At 36.2% G+C, this 13630-nt stretch overlaps 1 protein-coding gene across 9 annotated transcripts in view; it reads left to right on the forward strand.

Moving 5' to 3' along the window:
* GTDC1 (glycosyltransferase like domain containing 1) overlaps positions 1-13630 on the forward strand; it is a 437175-nt gene that overhangs the window by 89526 nt on the left and 334019 nt on the right. For 8 of the 9 annotated variants that reach the window (XR_009520175.1, XM_060016852.1, XM_060016862.1 and 5 more), the window contains exon 3: positions 9020-9246. The exons of the other annotated variant lie outside the window; for it this stretch is intronic. The gene's annotated coding sequence lies outside the window, so the exon portion shown is untranslated. The remainder of the gene's footprint in view (positions 1-9019; positions 9247-13630) is intronic. 9 annotated transcript variants of the gene reach the window in all.

Below are 13630 nucleotides of genomic sequence, written 5' to 3' on the forward strand. Positions count from 1 at the left end.
CAAATTGTAAGAGGTCTTGTTTCTTGTTAAGTAATTTTCTTTCTTAGGTAGAAATAATCATAGGTTTTTGAGAGGATGGACACTAAGGTACCTGTAAATTTCAGAGGAAGAATGGAAGACAGATTAAATGTTGTTGAGCTTGAGGACGATAAGGGAGGCTGAGGGCAGAAGGGCTTGGGAGGGGAGGGCCTGATACCAGAGGCCTGGGGTGGGTCAGCTAAAAGCCCTGCAGGTTGTTGATTTGTTCAGAGTTGTGCAGCAGTGTCCTGGCTCCTAATAGTGGGTGCTTTCCAACTTTGAGCCTTCTTTCCACTATGTCATTTTGGAAGACTGTGGAACAGTCTTGCCCACAACTGGGAGACTAAGTATTTTAGCCTGAATTCTACAATAGAAGAAAGCAAAAGGAGAAAAGAGTTGAATGGTTGTTGAATGAACCAAGAGTATCTGCACATTTCTTCAGTTCTTCTTTGTAATTGGGATTTTGGCCGCTGTACTTCCTAGGCTCTTGGTTCATCTTCTTGAAGTAGAACTTACTATTGGTCCCTCTTTGAGAACCAGTTCAACTGGTTAATAACATTTTTCACTCTGTATTATAATTATATCCAGGCTTGAGTCCAGAAACTATATTTGGGTCATTTTAGTATCACAAAACACTTAGCCTAATTTTCAGAATGTAATCATTCAATAAATGCTTGTTGAATAAAGCAAATTCGTTTATGCTTTGCCGTCACACAGACCTTCCCGCTCTGCACATGCCAAGCATATTCCATCTCAGTATCTTGCTGTGCCTGCTGCCTGGAAGGCTTTAGATCCAGGTCTGCAGAGCCTCCTCCCTCTCTTCTTCTGGTTTCTGTTTACATGTCATCTCATCATCAGTGAAGCGTCCTCAGTCAACTCCATATAAAATCCTGCCCTTCCCCAACCCATCCTCAGCAGCCCTTATTCTCCATTACCCTGTGTTATTTTTCTTTATAGTACATGCCACCATCTGATATACATTTACTTGATGATTGTCGTTTTACTCCAATTAGAAAGAAATTTCTTATGATAACAGGAACGTTTGTTTTGTTGCCCAGTTTATCCCCAAGTACCCGGAACAGTGATGGGCACGTAGCAGGCACGATAGATATTTGCTAAATGAATGATTGGTAAAAATTAGACTGAAAAAGAAAGTAAACATTCATTTGAGGGTTTGTTTATTGTTTTATGCAAGCAATGGTATTGTTACAACTTTTATGATATCAAATCATTAATATTGCTCTCAGAAAAATAAAAACAAATTCTATTTTTTATAGACTGTGCCTGTGAAATCTAATTATGGATTAGTATTTGTTTTAAAAATATTTGAATGCCAAGCATATTCAGTTAGAAAACACTTTTATTATCCATGCCAGCTTAATTTTTAAGGCAGTGAAATGGAAGACTGTCATTTCAGCAAGCAACTTATTTTCATTTGTGAGAATGGAATATTTTGAATATTCTAATTAATTTTTGAGGATGGTTTTACAAGAAAATAATCCTTGTTTATATTTTCTCAGAAAGGTGTGAGCTTATGACTGACTTTGGATAAATGTCTGGAAGAGCATCAGTCAGTCCCAAAGTAAAAAATGTCAGTCTTGAGATACTGAAAACTTTAAAAAAGACCTGATTAAAAAAATTATTTTATATGTATATTTAAAGTTTACAAAGCAATCTAGACTGCTGATCATGAGTTTAGCCTTCTCTTTTATTGTATTTTACTGCAAATTCACTTGGATATTTTTCCAGAAATCTGAAGCTTGTAATTTGGCAGTAAAAAACTTAGCTATCAAATCAATATTATTATTATTTAAAAAAAATTTTATTTATTTTATGTATTTATTTTTGGCTGCATTGAGTTTTCGTTGCTGTGTAGGGGCTTTCTCTAGTTGCAGAGAGTGGGGCTACTGTTCGTTGCGGTGCGCGGGCTTCTCATTGCGGTGGCTTCTCTTGTTGCGGAGCACGGGCTCTAGAGCGCAGGTTCAGTAGTTGTGGTGCACGGGCTTAGTTACTATGCAGTATGTGGGATTTTCCCGGACCAGGGCTCGAACCTGTGTCCCCTGCATTGGCAGGCGGATTCTTAACCACTGCGCCGCCAGGGAAGCCCTCAAAATCAATATTATTATATGGCTTTTGGTGTCATAAGAATTCCCATTTGGAAACCCATAGAAACTCATTTTTTCTCACCATAAACTTTATCTGTCACTTTTCTGTAAGGTCAGAGTACTAATGTTGGAGGTGATCTGCTCTGGGACAGAGAGTCAACAAATTGGCAATAAAGTTAAAAAACGCCACGTGGCGCTTTCCTAGGGTTAGGATTTCTTCTTCATATCAAGTTCGTGCTTGTTTTAAAATATGGAAAGTTATATATTGATAGGTGTATTCTTAGTGTCCCTTTAAAAATAGATGGAATGATAAGCTTGGCTCTAATTTTTCATTTACATGTTTCATATTTTTATTAGTATTTTTGTGTTTTCTGGAGGTTAATTTTTAATTATTTGTATACTTTTAGTGGTAGGTTGTTTTCTTTCTACATTTATAAGTGAAGTGTTTCAGTATAGATGGTTTTAAAAATGAAATATGATGAAACAGTTACATTGGAAAACAATTCCAGGAATAATAGAGTTATTTCTTACTACTTGAAAATGAAACATGGTGTTTAAATTGTAAAAAGTACTAGAACTTGGAGGCTCCATTTGAAAATACTTCTCTACTAAGCCTGAGTTGCCATTGAGTTAATATTAATTAATTAATTAAAAATAACAGCTCTATTGAGATAGAATTCACATGTCATAAAATTCAACTTTATCAAGTATCCAGTGAATATTTATTGAGTATCCATTCATCTATTGCATGTATCTAAATATAGGAACGATCTGAGTGGTTATGAGAGGAGACAGTCTTTTAATGTTGCAGGACGGTGTCTCTAGTAGTTGGATAGCCAATGAGTCTCTTTCTTTTTTCAAACATGTGTAACACATATGGATGATAATGCAATAACATTTTTCTTCTTTCTTAATACAGACACTTTGGAAATTAAGTGTGAAACTAGAAGTTCTTTCAATTTTATTCACCTTAATTAAATATTTCCCCTTATTTCAAGACGCATACCTAATTATTTACGGCTCCAATTAATTTTGACATTTCACTTGAACTTTGAAACTTTGAGTTTGTGCTATACTTACCCATGTTCCTATTCAAAACCATAAGTACCAAAATAATATTTTAGTTCTTAACACGATCTGTCAAAGTACAGCTCCAGATTTCTTATATATAGTAAATAAAGATCTTGATCTGTTTATAATTATTTAATAATTAGAGTACATTTTTTAAAAATTATTTATTTTTGGCTGTGTTGGGTCTGTTGCTGCATGCGGACTTTCTCTAGTTGCGTGGAGCGGGGGCTACTCTGCCTTGCGGTGCGTGGGCTCTAGGGCGTGCAGGCTTCAGTAGTTGTGCCTCACAGGCTCAGTAGTTGTGGCTCGCAGGCTCTAGAGCGCAGGCTCAGTAGTTGTGGCGCACGGGCTTAGTTGCTCCGCGGCATGTGGGATCCTCCCGGACCAGGGCTCGAACCCGTGTCCCCCGCATTGGCAGGCGGATTCTTAACCACTGTGCTACCAGGGAAGTCCCTCGAGTACATTTTTAAATTAATTGAGTATTACTTTTATTTCATGTATTAGGCAAGCAGTATTTGCAAAATCAAATTATAGTGTTTGTGACTAACCCTAGCTGCATTAGTTTAACCCTTGATGATTATTTTTTAATAAGTTTCCTTATAGCAATAGCAGTTAAAATAATTTGAAAACCACTTGCAATCTCCTGAAGGGGAGTAAGCCTTCAGTAATTGGGAAGTAGTTTGTTATTTCAAATGATTTGGCCTCCTTCCCTAAAGTTAAGAAAAATTTATAGTTTCTTTTAAGTTGAAACATATTCAGTGAAGATAACTTGAAGAATAAAATGAAGTACAAAGAGAAAAACAAAATCACTCATAATTCTACCATAAATGATTATTTATATCTACCTGTGTGCATGTGCACTCTCTCGTTTATCTAGTCATTCCGTCATATATTTTAATACATTCATTTCATGCAGTCACACAATAGTAGAGACATTTTCCCATGCCAGTAAACAGTCTTCATTATGATTTTTGATCACTGATCATTTGATCATAAGAAATCCTTTTTTTTTTTTTTTTTTTTTTTGATATTTTGATTGTTTTCAATTTGGGGCAAAGACTTTAAGAAAGATTCTTGACAAGTTCCAGAGTTAATTGTTAGAAGTATTATTGTTGAATCAAAAGATATGCATAGTTTTCAAACCTTTTGTATTATGTTCAAATGTGATAGGACATTTTAATACTTTCAAGCAGATCTAGCCTTATGCATTAGTAGAGTAGGTAGCAGCCTTCAGGCTGTGTTTGCAGGACTTGAGAAGGCTCCTTTTAATTCACAACTATTCTCATCTACAATTAACCCTTGAACAACTCAGGTTTGAACTGCATGGGTCTGCATATACCGGGATAGTTTTTAGTAGTAAATACTACAGTACTCTAGGGTCTGTGGTGGGTTGGATTCACACATTGGAAGGAACTTACTATAAATTATACATGGATTAACCCCCCTCTTCCTCTTGTTCTTCAAGGATCAACTGTACTTTGCAGATGGCTGAAATTTCACCATCACCTGTCACTCCTTTGTCTCCTACAGGTACTCCCAGGAGAGGTAACACATTGCGCCTGGCAGGCATTTACTCTGAACAATCTGAAGGAGTTTATCTGATATTTTAAATTTAGTTCTTGCAAGTAAAGTTTAGAAACAAGGCAGGAAAAGGGACATTAGAGCATTGAGCAAGAGCGATAATAAGTGGAAGCAAAGTATTTCTTTACTTCATTCAGTTCTACTAAAATCAGTTGAACGACCATTATATGAAATACAGGATGTTATATAGCTAGTTTTAGGAGTTTAAGTTATTATCTCTCTCAACAGTGATTCAGGCTGTTTGTTAACTTTGTATGCTAATTAATCCAGTAGAGAGAGTTACGGTCCCAGATATGGAACACATATATGCCAGTAGAGATGCAAGGGGGAATTAATTAACTCCTAAGCAACCTTACTCTGTTTGAACACACTGTTTGCAAACTGTGAAATTATTTCCTTAAGAGATAGCGAGGATGCAGAGTGCGGCTTTGAGTAGTTTGCAAAGAATACTCTGTGCTGTAGGGTTTGCCTCATTAGACCAAATATTTGTATTATTGGAATGTCTCCTTGAAAAACCATTTGATAAAGAGATAATAGTGGCAAGCAAGGCCACTAGATAGATAAAAGTCATAGTGCTTGCTGCAATCTGGGAACTTTGAGCTATTGCTTCTTATCTTCTTTTAGTGGAAACTTGTGTGTCAGATGATATGGGCCAGCCTGTGCAAAACTATGGAGAATAGTAGACCTTCTAGAAATTATATACCCTTGTCTGTGTAATTCCTTTACATTACTCAATAGGCTCATTCCTAAATATCTTCAGGATATTAAAATCCCAGTCTATTATTATCAGACTGACTCTTTCTCTTATAATAGTGAGTAGCTAATGATATGCCCCTTGTGATATTTAAAAATAGTGATACAGCTCTCATTACCACGTCTATTAGCCCCAGATTTACTCAGTCCTGGTCTAAACTGGGTTTTTGGGCTTTTAAAAATTTATCAGTAACAATCCCTAGACTGTATCTAGAGATGACTTCTTAAACCACCAATAAATGTCTTAGACTACTGGCAAATCAGAAGATGCTTGAAAAATATATGGCAACTAGAAAAAGACCTGTTACAATAAATAAATAGAAGAAAACGCACTTTTAACTAATGCTACTTCTAATAAATTTCTATATTCATGTGGAACTTTGGAGATGAGAGAAGTGACACTAAATATTTTAATTGATACATCTTTATGGTTTTATTGATCTTAAAGGACAGATTCTAATACTGGCTTCACTTCATGCTTCCTAACACCATTTAAAAAATATGTTACTGCAGGGTGACTTTCACTGATATAAAATGAATTTTAAAATATTAAAGGTATCTAACATCAGTACTAAGGATTTCTGTTTCTGGCCCTCTGCTCCTCTATGGAAATTTCTTTTTCTTTTCCCAACTGTTTACCTGATGCTATTTTGCCCCCTGATTTTGCAGTTCTTTTAAGTTGATTTCCCTCACTGATAAATAGATTGAGTTGTGAGATTATGTCCTTTTTATTTTTCACTGGAAGTGAATAAATCCAGAACGTTATACTTGGTGACATTTATTTCAACTCATCAAGGGAATGCCACCCATGTTTGCTTGGTTTGTTGCACTTCAAATAGGACATTGAGAATGCTTGAGTGTTAGTGTAACTTTGCTATCTTTGTTTCAGAATTAACTGAAAATGTGACATGTGCCTCCCACTTGGAGAGGGAAACTTTTCAATAATTTTTTTTTAGTTAATACGTATTAAGTTCTTAAAAGATGTTTGAGTGAGATGCACTAGTGCCAGGGTAGTTAAGAATCTGTTAATCATTTTGTTTTAAATTTGTTTGGTGTATATATTTATAATTACCTTGCACAAGCTAGGTCTGAGTTAAAATTTGGCATAGAAGTCCATGTAGGGTAGCAAGATAATGCTTCTGTCTAATAAAAAATGTCAGTCTAATGATTAAACCGGTTGAATCCTTCCAGGTTATAGACTTGACTGTCCTTTGGTTAAATATTCTTACAGGGTCCAGTCAGGTCAGAGAAGGTAGTTGGCCATGGTATGAAACATGATTTCCAAACACCTCAGCAGGGCTGTTGGCAGAACTGTTTTCCTTAGAATGAGGTGTGTCCTTTTGAAATACAATAAGATGCCACCTGTTATATTTAGATGGTGATAGAAAGTGTGCATTAAGTTCTGTCCATGAGAGTAAATAGTACTTAGTGGTAGTAAGGGGTGATTATTTGTGGTTGATAATAATAAAGGTCTTGGATGAATTAGAAAGAAATTGTCGAGGCCATTGCTAAAGGGTTTTATGTGTTTATAGACTCAATGCACATTTGTTGAACACCTTTTGTTTGCTACGTGCTGGGGGTATAGTGATAATCAAGCAGACCTGGTCAGTTTCCTCATGGAACTTAATATTCAGGGGAGGAAATGGGTATTATGTAATCACTCATGTAAATATAGTCTACAAGGGGTAAGTACTGAGAAGTACTACAGATTGTTACATCAAGGGGACCCGAACTTTGTTTGATGGTGACTGTAGCTAATTATGAAATAGACTGAGTATAGCCCTATGGCTGACCTCCTCCCCTCCCCCTCCACACGTTTCTTGCTATATGAATCTTGGATATTGTCTTTTGTCCATCCTATTATCCTATCAAAAAATTGCCAGTCTAGAGCTGGGGGATGAAGGATAAGGGTTGTGAGGTGAGGGGAGGGATGATTATACAGGACTCAGGAAGAAGTCACAAAAGTTTGAGTTTTGTGATCCTAACCATTTGGTGTTCAGTTTTGTGTGACTTATACCACCGATGTCCTAGATTTACAAACTATTGGGAGTTCTTATTAAATGTAATATGCAATAAATATATCTATCATCTTATAGTGACATTTACATTCCACATGCGTATACATTTATACTGCAATATATACCATTACATAGTAATAATTATTAAATATTGATATTCAGTCCAAAAACTACAAAGACTAGGAAATGGAGGTGCCTTCTACTTAGGTCATATCAGGTGCCTGGAATGAAGCATAATGGAAAGATATGTGAATATGGGGTTAGAAACCCTGGGTTTAAACTTTGCTCTGTCACTTATTCTTTGATGCCAGTAGTCTCTATTTCTTCTTTTATAAAAGAGAAGTGATCGAACAGTGGCACCAGCCTTCCTGCCATCTATGATTCTGCGATTCACCCTGGCTTCTCCACTTAGGGGTCCATATCCGAATGGGTCAGATAGCCCTATTTTCTCCCACTGAAGCTGATTTGCAGCCCATTTCAGGAAGGTGGAAAACTTGGAGAAATGCCATCTTGAGAAAACAAATACATTATTTATCTTGTTGAACTTTTATAAAATGCATAATTGTTGGCAGAAAGTACTTAAAAATGCCTTTTTTTCTTCCTTGTTGAATAAAAGCCTAATTACTAAATGTGGAATGGGATCTCCAGATTGATGGTGAGGGAATTGGTTACTCATCCTACTTCCACTTCTAGTATTAAACTAGGATGACGATAGATCAAACAGAATAAAAAAACGGTAGGTGATTTTCAAAATTCATGGATCTCAGAGATATTCTCTTAGGCCGTGAAACTTGCTTTGGCCTAGAATTCAGTTGCTTATGGTGTTTCTCCCACATCTTTAATCACTGTTACTTCTGTTGCATTAGTAGGTTAAGACAAACACGCATCTACATGAAAATAATTTATTCATTTCAGTAAATTCAGTGAACAGTAAGAAAAAAGAATAAGTATTTGAAAGAGAGTATAAAATGTGTTCAGGGGCTTCCCTGGTGGCGCAGTGGTTGAGAGTCCGCCTGCCGATGCAGGGGACATGGGTTCGTGCCCCGGTCTGGGAAGATCCCACATGCCGCGGAGCGGCTGGTCCCGTGAGCCATGGCTGCTGAGCCTGCGCGTCCGGAGCCTGTGCTCCGCAACGGGAGAGGCCACAACGGTGAGAGGCCCGCGTATTGCAAAAAACCAAAAGAACAACAAAAAAAATGTGTTCAGATATACTAGCTGCTTGATTTGGTTTAGGCTTCAGGAATAATGGGAAATCACTAGTAGCAAGTATAGTGCTGCCTGACACTGGTTTGCTCAGGACCTGTGTTCAGGTGAAAGCAGTGTTACTTCTTTAAGGGCAGAATCAACTTCCCATTTCCTCCTGATCTTCAGTTCAACTCTACAAAAAACTTAGTGACATCCACTATATAGCAGATGCTGGGATAACTCCCAGGAAAATAATGACATGATCCTCATCCTCCAAATTTTTTGCAGCCCCACAGGGAAGCAGAACATGGAAATAGAGTGAAACAAGTAAAATGCTACTGTACAGAGTAGAAAAGAAGTCATGTTTAAGAGGAGTTCTGGGAAAGGCTTCTTGGAGTTGGTGATTCACATGCAGAAATTTTAAGAAAATTTCATCAGGTGAACTTGAAGAAAAGGCTGACGGAAAAGAGATAAAGGTGTGAAGTCACAGAAGTGTAAAATACACACATGTGAATGTGAGTACTTGGTATTACTATGATGATCCTGGGGAAGTGGGGGAAGAGGATTGAAGTCAGAGAAGGGGAAGCAAGGCTGTAGTGAAAAGAAGGGAATAGGCCAGAAAAGGAAGGTCTTAACTGCCATGTGTAGCGCCTTGGGTTTTGTCCTTAGGTGATGGAGATATGGAAGGTTTTTGAGCGTGTCACTTCATGATCAGATTTGCATTTTGTAAGATAATTTGTGGCTGGATTATGGAGAATGGTGTGATGGGAACTGGATTGCATGGTAGCATGGAGACCTAGTTAAAAGGGTAATGCAATAGTTCAAATGAGTGATGAGATAATTTTCTGGTATAAAATCTCCAATTGATTCATAAATACACTGCCACATTTTAAAATGTCAGCAAATTGAAAATATTTTTAGTATTCAGTAGAACTAATTCATTGCACTTTTATAGTTTAAAATTATTCATGAAAATGATAGCAATGAAAAATTGAAAGAGGGTTAATATTTTATTTGTCTGTGGATTTAAAGCAGTACACTAAGAGAAAAATTTTCAGTTATAATTTTGCTATTAATATGGAATATTACTTTACAAAATGTAAGGTAATGAATTTGTTTTATATATACATATATATATCTACTTTGTGGAAATTATGCATATTTGAAAGCAAGTGAATGATGTCATACTGTCGGTACATGTAGGTATTTGTCGAATTTGCATTTGATACTGAACTGATAGTTATAACGAAGACTTTGTATTAATTCAAGTCATGGCATAAGTGATGGATATTTTTAAGCAGAAAGTTAAATCCCAAATCGAGAAAGAATGAAAATATTTGTCAGGGAAAATTAAATAGCCATATATGCATATATGACTGTAGTTTTAAAAAGAGCACGTGTTAAAAGGTCATTGCAAATCATATATTTGGAACAGCACATTTGAAAATAGCTTTAAATTGTCTCACAAATAGTGTGGCATATAAGTCTTCTTACCAAATCTTGGTTTTGGTGCATAAGTCCTCACTTCTTAGTTATCACAGCAGGAAACAAAAGTCAGAGTTGATGAAATTAGAATATCCATAGCCTTGCGGGGGAATAGAATATTACAGTGCTACATCTTTTTCAGTATGAATCCAAGATTTAAAAAAAAATGTTGCTATTTAAGTACACAGTAGTATACAAGTTGTCATAAATGTTAGGTTGTATGCCCCATAATCAAATGGAATAATGATCAGTTTCTGATGTATGTTATCTTCAATTCAAATTAATGCTCAGGAATCCAATTTCATGCCTTACTATTGGTCAGACTTTCTTTATTTGTGTATAATATTGTGAACGCCTGTAGTTTTAGGATTGCAAGTTTATTGCACTGCATTCAATGTTAGATTATTTATCAGTCTTCAGAGATTACATTGAAGCTTTAGGGGTTAGGATGTATTTGCTATGCATGATTTTTATGAAATTTTTTATAATAACTTTTTCATAGGATCTGTTTATCCTTGTCTCTTTTTCCCCCCATGTCATAATAGAATGTATTTTAGTACTTTGAAGAAACTTCTTCAGCAAAATATATTTTTACTACACATTTACCCTTAATAGGTTCTGTTAGGGGAATCAGTGACAACATGTTTCAAAGCAGAAATCCTTTCATGCTTGGTTTTTTTTTTTTGTTTAATGAGATTTCAGGTATATTTTAACAACTGGGGTTTCCCTGATGAATCATTAAAATAAGTGAGTGGGCTGGAAGGTAATACGAACTTTTCTCAGTACTGCCCTATTTTACTCTGCTGGGTTATTGGTTGCTTTTTAAGTAGAACCTGGGTGTGTTGGAGTTGGTGGTTGGAGGTTCAGAAGGGAAGAGGGGAAAGGGTCAGTTAGGAAATACTAGGTAAACCTCTGATGACCTATCGGGAAATCCTACTCAAATTCTGCTTTCCTCAATTTACACCATTTTGTGTTTAAGCTTTCTGTTTTTGCTCTGCCAAGCTCAACTTTCCAAGTACTGTATATAGGCAAATAGAAAATATATTTTCAGCAATTGATTGAAGTTTAAGGTATCAAGCCATGTGTGGATTAGCCTGTGAAATCAATTTCTCATGTGTGTGGGATTAAAATCGTTAAAACCATCATCACTGAAACCATACCTTCCTACAACTAATAGCAGTAAGGTGTCTGTGGAATATATTAATACAACACGTCCTCTAATTTAAAATTATTACTTGGTATTTGGTTGGAAAATTATTTGAATATTATAGGTAACTGCATTGACATCATATATGAGGGCTAATTATGGGTTTCTAATGTGACTTAGCTTCAGTTTTTAAAAATCCACATGAGATATTTATACTTAGCACATCTTTTTCAATAAATCAGTGGCATATGGCAAATTTCCTTTAGCTATACTGTTTAAAAACAAAAAACTGAACTACCACAGCAGTTATAACTGCTGGAGGAGGTAGACAAAAATGTAGTTCACCTTGAAAATGATCATGGCTCAAGGAATAAAGAAACTGGGTCAAGCTTAAAATAAATGCAGGTACGATGACAAAAGTTTTAATATAAATTTAAAAATATTCACAGCATTGGTTTCAGGCTACTTTTGTTCTTGGTGATCTTATCAATAATGCATTACTCATTTTTAATTGAGATGGCTCTAATGGCATCTTTTCATTTTGGTCAAAATATTTATATGAAATACTATTGTGATTTTTCACCTTATATTCCCTCTTAATTGTAAATGTACATTTTTGGAAGGCAGATAATTCTCCAATAGATCATTTTGACCTCTGGTAATCTTAAATAGAACTTGAAGTGGTTTAACATTCCTATGTCCTAGCTATCACTTTGACTCTTTTTATATTGCTAAATTAATGTTTAGCATTTAACCACGTATCATTAAATCATAGTATTGATAATGAATTAAACTTTCATAAAGCTTTAATAGTGTAGCAGGTTCTCATTGGTGTCACTGGGGAATAAAAAATGCTGAAGAAATGAGGTTTTTTAAAACTAAAGCTTACTTGTTTAAGCAGAAAAACTTAAAAGCTGATAAAAATTTATCTGAAACATTTTTTATGCTCTTTTAGGGAGTTTGAATGGATTGGCCATTTACTCGTAAAATATCATCATTCTAGTGTCATGTAGAAAGGACGTGGGCTTTCTGTTTGGTGTTTATTCTCCAATGTGGGAAGTTTTGTTTGTTTGTTTCTTCCTTTTAAAATGCCATACCCCTAATTCTAATATACTTACTCCGTTTAATTGTTTCAGGGCTTAAGGTCTGTGGTGGTACATGTGCTAATGCCTTAACAGATTCATAAATCCAGGCACCTATGTAAGACATTTGGCTGCATGTAGGCTCACCCAGCATCTTTTGGCAAACACCTGGCCGCAGCTTCCTGCCATGGAGGAGACCCTGTCCTTCTCTGGAGTGAGGACTTTCAGTGTTGAGGCCCTGTTACTGCTGCTCCAAAACACTCACTCTCCAGTAGCCGTTGCTAGTGGTGCAAAATGTCTGTATTTACCTGGCGTGCTCCTGAGAATCTATTATGCCAGGTGACCATCTTCAGTTTTCTGGGATTACTGCTAAAATGGGCAAATGGTGTACTCCCTTTATCTTTTAGTAAATTCCAGTGTAACAGCAAAAATCCTTTTTAACACAGTGTCTTTTTTTTTTTTTTCCCAACTCCTGCTCATGTTTCCAGCAGTGTTTTCTAAAACAAAGCTCAATGAAGCACAGTGAAAGTATTATTTGAGCAGTTCTTTAATGTGCTGTAATGACATTTGGTTTGAATCTTATATTTAAAAATCAGGTTCCCCTCTTTTGCTTGCACCTAGTGGGAATCATCTTTCTTCCAGGTTGTGCTTAAAGAAGACTATCGGGGAAGAACAAAATTTCTTCTTGCTGCAAAAGTTGCAGTAGAAGTAAAAGGGGGAACTGCCAGGATATGTCTGTCTCCACAAAACAAGCAGAACAAATTTCCATGAATCAAAGCCACTAAGTATAGTTTTCAGAGGTGGTAGGACATAGTTACTCTCCCTAGAAAAATACCCCAAATGCAGGCACACCCGTTGGCCACTAGAAGAATGCTCAAGTAAACGCTAGTTCAAACCTGTACATTTCACTCTTCTTACTGAGCTATTAAAGGGGTGGAAATCTACTATAACTATAATCTTTTTTCCGCTTTTCTATTTTTCAACCTCCCACACGCTTGGTGTTCAGTTCTGCTTAGTGAGTGTCTTGAATCTACAGCAGCACCTACACGTACTGCCTCCACAGTGGCTGATAGTTTGCAGATAACTCATGATTCAGACCCATAAGAAACATCTGTAACTATAGGGCATGGTACGTGCTCTAGATTAATCATGGAAAAGGGCAGAGCAATGAAGAATCAGAAAGCT

This window comes from Delphinus delphis, chromosome 7 (genome assembly GCF_949987515.2).
Source record: "Delphinus delphis chromosome 7, mDelDel1.2, whole genome shotgun sequence".
Lineage (NCBI taxonomy): Eukaryota > Metazoa > Chordata > Mammalia > Artiodactyla > Delphinidae > Delphinus > Delphinus delphis.